At 48.1% G+C, this 12,077-nt stretch overlaps 1 long non-coding RNA gene across 1 annotated transcript in view; it reads left to right on the forward strand.

The window, feature by feature from the left end:
* The first annotated feature begins 771 nt into the window (after positions 1–771).
* LOC144753352 (uncharacterized) overlaps positions 772–12,077 on the forward strand; it is a 194,590-nt gene continuing 183,284 nt past the window's right edge. Inside the window, exon 1 of the long non-coding RNA XR_013594313.1 lies at positions 772–1,037. This is a non-coding gene — a long non-coding RNA (uncharacterized LOC144753352). The remainder of the gene's footprint in view (positions 1,038–12,077) is intronic.

Below are 12,077 nucleotides of genomic sequence, written 5' to 3' on the forward strand. Positions count from 1 at the left end.
CCCCATACGTCACCCACGTTGGTGGTGGTGCTCTGGTCATACTGTTAGCTGGGGGATGGAGCCCCCTTCTCATCCCTCTCATCGGCTGCATGTCTTAATCATATCTATTAGTTATTGAGTTTGTCACTTCCTCTGTAGTTTCACTTCTCCTCATTTAAGTGTCACGTGGCCCTTGTTTTTAAACCAACTTGTATCTTCTTTTTATGACACGCGAGATTAGGTGAATTGCCCAGAATCACAGGCTGTTGTGCCGACGCTGGGAAAAGCCCTCCCCGTGCCATTAAACACAAAAAAGTATTCTTTTATGTAGAACGTGTGCTTCTCATATAATGCACTTTAATGCCTCGGATTGTGTTGTCACTATATAAAATTGCAAAAATGTGCCCTTACACACTCGCATGTGAGTCAAACTGATAAAACTTACAGCACCAAAAAGTGTTATTATTCACATAGACGAAACTTAATGCATTTACCATTGCTTGTTATTGGCATTCACCCTCTGAATTCCAGTACCACTATATTGTTCCAGCTGCCTTGGTCGTTTTAAACGGGGGGGGGGGGATTATTATGAGCTGGCCCAGCACTCACATGCTCCCCTCCCACCGATCGCCCCCTCATCCCCCTCCACTTCTGGTATGTGCAGCAAGAGACACTAGTTTCTTGGGAACGTAAATGAGATCAAGACTTGCGCAACACAGCGTACTTCTGTTACATTTCCAGAGAACTTCATCTCAGTTCTTCTCTGGTAGCACTACAAAAATATTTGGTTTCACAACCCCAGACTACGTCAGTTGATCGTGTCCATGTGTGCAGACCCACACATTCCATGGGGAAAGATTAGTGCTGGCAAAGCTCAAATAACACATCGTTTCTGCTTTTCCAGCAAAAACTCATCAATCTTGTGTTTTTTTAGCTACATAACTCAAGGGATTGCTACAAAACCGCCGAGCCTGTATAAATCACTGACCATAAGCAACAGAGGAGCACTTCGGCTAAAACAGTTCTAACTTTGGAAGAAACTGTTTGTCTGGATCATGGTAAGTCACATTTAAATCTTTTTTTCCTTGATTTAAAAGTAGATCTGTGACCTTAATGAGATTTTACTAAGGCTCTATTTGTATCGTACCATGTGAAGTATAAACCATGTTAAATATAGTAACAGCATGTTATGTTACTCTTTTTTGTTTGTTGCCCCTAAGTGCAGCAGCGAAAATCATTGGTTATACATACTCTGTCTACAGAGGCAGAATTCAAGCATTGACAAAATAGGATTTCCAGCTGCAATTAAGGAGCGGAATAAAGCATCCTTACGTTAAGTAACAAGGAGTAAACAGCACATTAGTGCACATTTGTACACATCCCAGTTTGCACATTCGGCATTAGTGTTCTGTAATGTACTTTTGTTTCAATGACTTTGCATGTGGATGTTTGGTATATGCAGATATCTGATAGGAAAAGTCCTCTCCTTAATATCCTTAATAACCTACGGTAGAATATATTGAATAAATTAGTATTGTTTTAAACAACGCATTGAGAAAAGCCATTTAAGAAAAAAAAGAAAGACAACCAGAATGAGGTGACTCAGTCACAAACTCATAAGCCATTTCAGTGGCATTTAAAATAGGCTACTACTAGCTGGAAGGAGAAGCGAAAATAGCTCTTGTTTTGAAACGTCTGCGTTACAAAACACGCTCTTTTCTAGCTAGAGACGGATTTAGCTAACTGGCCTCAGTTTGCATGCCATTCATAATGTATTTCACCTCACAGTACACAGAGAGGAGGGGGCTGGGCAGCCATCTTCATTATTAACTGTTTTCTTCACAGTCAGTTGCATTTTCTCATTAACTCAGCCATTATTTGTCTAGTTTGTCAGCAAGCGGGAGACATGGGGTTTTGCATGCTTAGTATCAGCTTTCACATGGAGAAGAGACAGGCACCAAGAGGCAAACTAATGCTCTCCTGTGATGCTTGTTGTACACCCAACTCTGGGCCCTATTGCTGAGGGACATGTTTACTGCAATGACTGGTGCTGTCCCACCATGAGATGTCCTGTGTCTTTTGTTTGTAATTCAGGCTTCTTCTCTGTCCACACGTCTTTGTTATCATTTCACCTCAGCTCACGTTGGTCTAGGAACAACTACTATCTCACAATGGCCAGTACATAAGTAATACCTTCCTCATCATTACCAGCACCTTGAGTAGTACTACTCTTACAACCAAACATCTCCATTACCATGATTACCCTTACCACCACTACTTCCATTGCACAACCACTACCACCATTGCCACACCACCACCACTATCACCACCACCATCACTACCACCAGCATCATGACTAACATTATCTGCTACTACTGCTACCACCACCATTATTACCAACAAAACTCCCATCTCAAGTATCACGACTACTATCACCATCATGGTTACCATATCCATCACTTTCTCCATCATCACAACTACTACTGCCATCAATTATACTCCCAGCACCATCAATACTACAACCACCACCACGTTCATGTGACTTTGTGTGTGTAATAATATTATGGGCCATATTTATCATGTTGCGGGATGCAAAAGTGATGCAACCCCTAAGATGTAATGTATCAAGCCATGCAAGGCCCCCTGCTGTGGCCCTGAGTGGCTTGATAAATCCAGAGTAACGCAATGCAGCGCTAATTGCTGCATTGCGTTACTTTGCCCCAGGTAGACAATCCATGGGTGGTGCGCGGGTGTTCCTACGCAACACCCATGGATTTTGATGCAGTCCCGGAATTACCATTACCAGTAGATCTGGGAATGCGCCAAAATGCTACGCTTTCCCAGAGGAGGCATAAGAAGGAAAAATATCTTCATTTCTCCTCGTTTTTACGGGCTCGGCGACGTCACCACTTCGTCAGAAGTGGGGAGGAGCTGCGAGCCGTATTGTAGCGGGTTTCTGGCTCAAGCTGGAAAAATTCTTCTTTGCTCGTGCATTTGCAGTGCTTTATTTTATAATCTGAATGGTGATTGGTCCTCGAGGTGCTGGTTTTTTAGTAGTCTTGATGCGATAGGGCATATGTAATGTTCGTCCGCCATTTTTGGAATTTTCTGTGCGGTTTCGCGCACGGCAGTCCATTAATTTTAATTAGGAGCTGTCAGGGTGCCCTTGTAATACAATCCAGATGGTGGGAGCGCGTTCACCATTCTGCATTGCATGTATAGGGCGCGCGTTCGTCTGCAGCCTTTTTGTGGCTGAAAAAGAGGCAGTATTTAAATACAGATTACTTACAGACACCATATACACACCACACACACATACACGACACACACATACCACACACACACACCAGACACACACCACTCTCTCACCACCACACACTCATCACCACTCACCACAACACACTCACTACCACAGACTCACCCCCACAGACTCACCCCCACAGACTCACCCCCACAGGCTCACCCCCACGGACTCACCCCCACAGACTCACCACTACAAACAGAACCACACACACAACCACACACACACAAACACAACACCAGCCGTCAGTGCACACTTCCACCAGGGCCAAACACCACCAGCCATCAATGCACTTTTTCACCAAGCACAAACACCATCAGGCGTACAACACCAGGCAGCCGTCAGTGCATGCTTTTGAAGGATGAAGACACAGAGCAGCCCTGCAAATTCCATCAACACAATTTAGAGAATCACATGCATCAGATCTTGAGTGTGCCGCGTGCGTGCTGCTGCTGTGAAGGGAACAAGGCTTCAGTGCAAGGCAGCAGCTGCTTGCAGACCCAAGAAGGATGAAGACACAGAGCAGCCGTGCAGATTAGATCAGCACAGATCGGCAGTGCCGCGTGTGCGTGTCTGCCGTGGTGCTGTGAAGGGAACTAGGCTTCAGTGGCAGGCAGCGGCTGCTTGCAGACCCAAGAAGGATGAAGACACAGAGCAGCCCTGCATATTCCATCAACACAATTTAGAGAATCACATGCATCAGATCTGGAGTGTGTCGCGTGCTTGCTGCTGCTGTGAAGGGAACAAGGCTTCAGTGCCAGGCAGCGGCTGCTTGCAGACCCAAGAAGGATGAAGACACAGGGCAGCCCTGCAGATTAGATCAGCACAGATCAGGCTTCAGTGCCAGGCAGCAGCTGCTTGCAGAGCCAAGAAGGATGAAGACACAGAGCAGCCCTGCATATTAGATCAGCACAGATCAGCAGTGCCGCGTGTGCGTGTCTGCCGTGCTGCTGTGAAGGGAACTAGGCTTCAGTGGCAGGCAGCGGCTGCTTGGAGACCCAAGAAGGATGATGAGACAGAGCAGTCCTGCAGATTAGATCAGCACAGGCAGCAATTTAGAGAATGACATGCATCAGATGTGGAGTGTGCAGCGTGCGTGCTGCTGCTGTGAAGGGAACCAGGCTTCAGTGCCAGGCAGCGGCTGCCTGCAGACCCAAGAAGGATGAAGACACAGAGCAGCCCTGCAGATTCCATCAACACAATTTAGAGAATTACATGTATCAGATCTGGAGTGTGCCGCGTGCGTGCTGCTGCTGTGAAGGGAACAAGGCTTCAGTGCCAGGCAGCGGGTGCTTGCAGACCCAAGAAGGATGAAGACACAGAGCAGCCCTGCAGATTCCATCAACACAATTTACAGAATCACATGCATCAGATCTGGAGTGTGTCGCGTGCGTGCTGCTGCTGTGAAGGGAACCAGGCTTCAGTGGCAGGCAGCGGCTGCTTGCAGACCCAAGTAGGATGAAGACACAGAGCAGCCCTGCATATTCCATCAACACAATTTAGAGAATCACATGCATCAGATCTGGAGTGTGTCGCGTGCGTGCTGCTGCTGTGAAGGGAACAAGGCTTCAGTGCCAGGCAGCGGCTGCTTGCAGACCCAAGAAGGATGAAGACACAGAGCAGCCCTGCAGATTAGATCAGCACAGATCAGGCTTCAGTGCCAGGCAGCAGCTGCTTGCAGACCCAAGAAGGATGAAGACACAGAGCAGCCCTGCATATTAGATCAACACAGACCGGCAGTGCCGCATGTGCGTGTCTGCCGTGCTGCTGTGAAGGGAACTAGGCTTTAGTGGCAGGCAGTGGCTGCTTGGAGACCCAAGAAGGATGATGAGACAGAGCAGTCCTGCAGATTAGATCAGCACATGCAGCAATTTAGAGAATGACATGCATCAGATGTGGAGTGTGCCGCGTGCGTGCTGCTGCTGTGAAGGGAACCAGGCTTCAGTGCCAGGCAGCGGCTGCCTGCAGACCCAAGAAGGATGAAGACACAGAGCAGCCCTGCAGATTCCATCAACACAATTTAGAGAATCACATGTATCAGATCTGGAGTGTGCCGCGTGCGTGCTGCTGCTGTGAAGGAAACAAGGCTTCAGTGCCAGGCAGCGGGTGCTTGCAGATCCAAGAAGGATGAAGACACAGAGCAGCCCTGCCGATTCCATCAACACAATTTACAGAATCACATGCATCAGATCTGGAGTGTGTCGCGTGCTTGCTGCTGCTGGGAAGGGAACCAGGCTTCAGTGTCAGGCAGCGACTGCTTGCAGACCCAAGAAGGATGAAGACACAGAGCAGCCCTGCAGATTCCATCAACACAATTTAGAGAATCACATGTATCAGATCTGGAGTGTGCCGCGTGCGTGCTGCTGCTGTGAAGGGAACAAGGCTTCAGTGCCAGGCAGCGGCTGCTTGCAGACCCAAGAAGGATGAAGACACAGAGCAGCCCTGCAGATTAGATCAGCACAGATCAGGCTTCAGTGCCAGGCAGCAGCTGCTCTCAGACCCAAGAAGGATGAAGACACAGAGCAGCCCTGCATATTAGATCAGCACAGATCGGCAGTGCTGCGTGAGCGTGTCTGCCGTGCTGCTGTGTAGGGAACTAGGCTTCAGTGGCAGGCAGCGGCTGCTTGGAGACCCAAGAAGGATGATGAGACAGAGCAGTCCTGCAGATTAGATCAGCACAGGCAGCAATTTAGAGAATTACATGCATCAGATGTGGAGTGTGCCGCGTGCGTGCTGCTGCTGTGAAGGGAACCAGGCTTCAGTGCCAGGCAGCGGCTGCCTGCAGACCCAAGAAGGATGAAGACACAGAGCAGCCCTGAAGATTCCATCAACACAATTTAGAGAATCACATGTATCAGATCTGGAGTGTGCCGCGTGCGTGCTGCTGCTGTGAAGGGAACAAGGCTTCAGTGCCAGGCAGCGGGTGCTTGCAGACCCAAGAAGGATGAAGACACAGAGCAGCCCTGCAGATTCCATCAACACAATTTACAGAATCACATGCATCAGATCTGGAGTGTGTCGCGTGCGTGCTGCTGCTGTGAAGGGAACCAGGCTTCAGTGCCAGGCAGCGGCTGGCTGCAGACTCAAGAAGGATGAAGACACAGAGCAGCCCTGCAGATTCCATCAACACAATTTAGAGAATCACATGCATCAGATCTGGAGTGTGCCGCGTGCGTGCTGCTGCTGTGAAGGGAACAAGGCTTCAGTGCCAGGCAGCAGCTGCTTGCAGTCCCAAGAAGGATGAACACACAGAGCAGCCCTGCAGATTAGATCAGCACAGATCAGGCTTCAGTGCCAGGCAGCAGCTGCTTACAGACACAAGAAGGATGAAGACACAGAGCAGCCCTGCATATTAGATCAGCACAGATCGGCAGTGCCGCGTGTTCGTGTCTGCCGTGCTGCTGTGAAGGGTACTAGGCTTCAGTGGCAGGCAGCGGCTGCTTGGAGACCCAAGAAGGATGATGAGACAGAGCAGTCCTGCAGATTAGATCAGCACAGGCAGCAATTTAGAGAATAACATGCATCAGATGTGGAGTGTGCCGCGTGCGTGCTGCTGCTGTGAAGGGAACCAGGCTTCAGTGCCAGGCAGCGGATGCATGCAGACCCAAGAAGGATGAAGACACAGAGCAGCCCTGCAGATTCCATCAACACAATTTAGAGAATCACATGTATCAGATCTGGAGTGTGCCGCGTGCGTGCTGTTGCTGTGAAGGGAACAAGGCTTCAGTGCCAGGCAGCGGGTGCTTGCAGACCCAAGAAGGATGAAGACACAGAGCAGCCCTGCAGATTCCATCAACACAATTTACAGAATCACATGCATCAGATCTGGAGTGTGTCACGTGCGTGCTGCTGCTGTGAAGGGAACCAGGCTTCAGTGCCAGGCAGCGGCTGCTTGCAGACCCAAGAAGGATGAAGACACAGAGCAGCCCTGCAGATTCCATCAACACTATTTAGAGAATCACATGTATCAGATCTGGAGTGTGCCGCGTGTGTGCTGCTGCTGTGAAGGGAACAAGGCTTCAGTGCCAGGCAGCGGGTGCTTGCAGACCCAAGAAGGATGAAGACACAGAGCAGCCCTGCAGATTAGATCAGCACAGATCAGGCTTCAGTGCCAGGCAGCAGCTGCTTGCAGACCCAAGAAGGATGAAGACACAGAGCAGCCCTGCATATTAGATCAGCACAGATCGGCAGTGCCGCGTGTGCGTGTCTGCCGTGCTGCTGTGAAGGGAACTAGGCTTCAGTGGCAGGCAGCGGCTGCTTGGAGACCCAAGAAGGATGATGAGACAGAGCAGTCTTGCAGATTAGATCAGCACAGGCAGCAATTTAGAGAATGACATGCATCAGATGTGGAGTGTGCCGCGTGCGTGCTGCTGCTGTGAAGGGAACCAGGCTTCAGTGCCAGGCAGCGGCTGCCTGCAGACCCAAGAAGGATTAAGACACAGAGCAGCCCTGCAGATTCCATCAACACAATTTAGAGAATCACATGTATCAGATCTGGAGTGTGCTGCGTGCGTGCTGCTGCTGTGAAGGGAACAAGGCTTCAGTGCCAGGCAGCGGGTTCTTCCAGACCCAAGAAGGATGAAGACACAGAGCAGCCCTGCAGATTCCATCAACACAATTTACAGAATCACATGCATCAGATCTGGAGTGTGTCGCGTGCGTGCTGCTGCTGTGAAGGGAACCAGGCTTCAGTGCCAGGCAGCGGCTGGCTGCAGACTCAAGAAGGATGAAGACACAGAGCAGCCCTGCAGATTCCATCAACACAATTTAGAGAATCACATGTATCAGATCTGGAGTGTGCCGCGTGCGTGCTGCTGCTGTGAAGGGAACTAGGCTTCAGTGCCAGGCAGCAGCTGCTTGCAGACCCAAGTAGGATGAACACACAGAGCAGCCCTGCAGATTAGATCAGCACAGTGTGCGTGTCTGCCGTGCTGCTGTGAAGGGAACTAGGCGCATGCAGTATTCCAGCAACATACCTTTTATTTCTAATCAGAGAAATACTGTCCTAATATGAGTCACTCCTGACATTACTGTGCGTCTGAAATGCTGGCAGGGCTGGGAAGAGTCAGCCATATGTTAGGCAACCTCGTTATAAATGGATTATGGTACAATCCCGACAACTTTGCTTGTTCTAGGCAAGGGAAAAACAGATAAACTTTTATAGCTGGCATGCAAACAGTGCGAATATAAAGCACATTTTAGTCATTAGTGACATTACCATGTACACATAAGGAGACAAGTACAGCTAGTAAGCAGAGTGCCAGTGACTGCAGTGTGTGAGTGTGCAGGGTGAACAGTGTATAAGTGTGCAGGGTGCACATTGTGTGAGTGTGCAGGAGGAGTGTGCAGGATGAACAGTGTGTGAGTATGCAGGGTGAACAGTGTGAGTGTACAGGGTGAGCAGTGTGTGAATGTGTAGGGGCAGTGTGTGAGTGTGCAGGAAAGAAACACTCATACTAAGTCCACCACACACATACATAACACCACACACACTATACACACACATACAGCACACACACATACCACACACACACATACCACACACACACAGACCCTCCTGCACATACAAGCATACCACTTCGACTCCTCGTCAGGGGTAGTAAGTGCTACAATACAATATAACACAATACACCACGCACACACATATAGTACACACAAATAACTAGCTACAGTGAAGGCAGCGTGTGTTCACTCTTACAGTAGGTATGGAAGAGTACACACACTACACACAGACATACAGGCACACCCATATTCATTTAAGCTAGCAGCACAAAAGGTACGAACATCACATAATTGGAAGAAATAAATATAGCGAATATGTTGCAGGTCCTCTTACATTTGCTATTAAACAAAAACTTTTAAGGGACTTATGTTTGGGACAATATGCTGCCGATTTTTTTTAATGGATCCTTGTCTTAGTGGGAAAACAAAGCTTAGAATCTTTTTTCCCCATCTCCATGAAGCATGAGGCCAGGGAAGAGGGCAGGAATGTGACACTACTCTGACAAGATGAGATAAGAAGTAATTAACAGACAACATATGTCCTCTTCACTTTTATGAGGCCAAGAGTGTTTGAGAGTCTGTTTTTTTCTTCTTTCTGTAACTTCACATGTTTTTAAAACTAAACATTTGTTGTCTTATACCTTACATCAGTGTGTTCTTAGAACAATCTATAGACATTGTTAAGTCGAATACTGAAAACGGCATGTCACACCATATACACACCACACACACATACACGACACACACATACCACACACACACACCACACACACACCACTCTCTCACCACCACACACTCATCACCACTCACCACAACACACTCACTACCACAGACTAACCCCCACAGACTCACCCCCACTGACTCACCCCCATAGACTCACCCCCACAGACTCACCCCCACAGCCTCACCACTACAAACACAACCACACACACAACCACACACACAACAACACAACACCAGCCGTCAGTGCACGCTTTCACCAGGGCCAAACACCACCAGCCATCAATGCACTTTTTCACCAAGCACAAACACCATCAGGCGTTCAACACCAGGCAGCCGTCAGTGCATTCTTTTACAAGGCGCACTCACCAGCAACCGTCAGTGCACGCTTTTACCAAACACACACACCATCAGCCATCTGTGCACTGTTTTACTAAGCACACACCCACCAGCCGTCAGTGCACCCTTCCACCAGGCACACACACCTCCAGGCGCCAGTGCACTCTTCCACCAAGCACACACACCACCAGCCATCAGTGTACGCATCAATTGTTAACGCATCCACAATTAACGATTGTAGCAATCGCAGTATGGTACACTTTACTTTTAAACATATTCATCTAAAGCACAGCATGACACCATTGGTAAAATTACAATCCAACTCACATAATTCCACTACACACCACATGCACACACTCCATAACACATGGCGAAAAGACATTGCCATTTACAATGCCTTTAGCTCAAAATCAAATAAATCCGAGCCCGATTGCATTTCTAATGCTTGTTCCTCTTTCTATGAGTGATGCATTTTGAAGCACACATAGAGAAAAGGGCCTCAGGGTATTGTTTTTGTACAGAAAAGTGTTCTTTCTTGCACAAAAGCAATCCTGCTTGCAATGCAGGCACCCTTGTCCCATTGTGCAAGATAGAGTGCCTGTGTTGACTCTAGGCAGCACATTGCTCTCCAGTGCTGGGAAAATGAAGGAATGCGCTGTATTGTGAGAAATAGAGTGCATTCTTGCCCTTTCCCTGTAACGCAGCACAGCAAGGTGCAGCATTACATTTTGATAAATATGGCCCTGTGTGTTTGTCATAAAAAGTCTAATATGAGCATTTAAATGACACATTGATATATGTAGTAACTCTTCTGCGAAGCTCTCTATATTCAAAAACCTTTATTTCATAAATCTGGCCAGTGATACAATGCTAGAACCCACTGATGGGTCCACAGGGCCTGTGGGAGTTGAGGATTTTTACTCCTGATGTCCCGTACCCCAACTTACTATGGATCCCAAGCAACTATGCCACGTCCCCTTCAGCACTTAAGTAAACTTATTTATTGTATGGTTAATTATATACTGTTACAATTTCAGCAAAAACACAGTCAAGTTAAGAGCATCCAATCAAATAAAAAGCTTGGATATTCGATGGCACAACTTGAATCTGAGGAACAGCATAGTGCAAGAAGTTCAATGCTCCCTCGTGAGGCAGGTGGGGGGGGATGAAAGGGGGGACATGGGCTAACAACTCAACATGTGGGCAGCAGCAATAAATTATGATTGTCTGGCTAAATACTTACTTTTGTGATAAAAGGAGTATTTTATATACCCTAACAACATTTATAAGCAATTACACAGTCCCCTCTGAGGTCAGGGCTCTAGTGTCTCTTTAGGCAGTTCCCTGGGTCCCGCTCCCTCGTCTCTCCAAGCTATTCTTGCTCCAAAGCCACTGTTATTCCTAATTGACTATAGGCAGCATTCAGGGTAAGCTCCACTAGTTGTTTGAGTCTCAAGAAACCACTCTGACTCTATTTTAAAGTAATCACTGCAGCACTAACTAGCAAGCAAGTTTCCATGGACCGACTTGCCTGAAATCAGTCTCACCCGCACTAACACGTCCGCATCCAGAATCCCTGAGCGTGCCCCATCCATGGGCACCTGGTGCATTAGCAGCTGAATCAGGTGAATTCACTGCAAGGGGCTTAGGGGGGCTGTCATCAGCAGGCGCAGAGTTCCTCACACACAGCTGAGTGACCGAAGTGACTGGAGGTTCCTTGCGGCTCCTCCTTGCAGGGTAAGTGTCTTGCCCATCCCACAGTGGGACCTCACTTCTCTAGCGGGCAGTGTTGATCAGTACGCATGTCTTGTTGTGACTCCAAAGTTGAGAGCCCACTCTTACAGGTCACAGGAGTGACTATAATTCACACCTGGATGTCAGCCACAGTGATGTGTGTATCAAAGGTCATTCCCAATTCCTTCTTGAGATGAGCACAGGCATCTTCCTGTGGAATTGTTACTGAATCAAAGAGCACCCTTTGAAGTTTACATGGAAAGTCTGTCTCTTCCCTCTCCAGTGTGTGTGCCACCCAGCTTACAGGAATGCAGCAATATACAAAAATGTGTGGTGGGATTCCTCTACCTCCTCTCCTCATTTTCACCATTGAGGCCAGTGTCTCCAAAAATGGAACCCAGAACCTTCTATGTATTGTACCATTCACAGGCACACATACTCCGGGCGCATGCATACACCATACACACACTGCACAGCTCTGTGTCCTACATGTACTGTACCA

The sequence above is a fragment of the Lissotriton helveticus genome, chromosome 5_1 (genome assembly GCF_964261635.1).
Source record: "Lissotriton helveticus chromosome 5_1, aLisHel1.1, whole genome shotgun sequence".
Classification (NCBI taxonomy): Eukaryota; Metazoa; Chordata; class Amphibia; order Caudata; family Salamandridae; genus Lissotriton; species Lissotriton helveticus.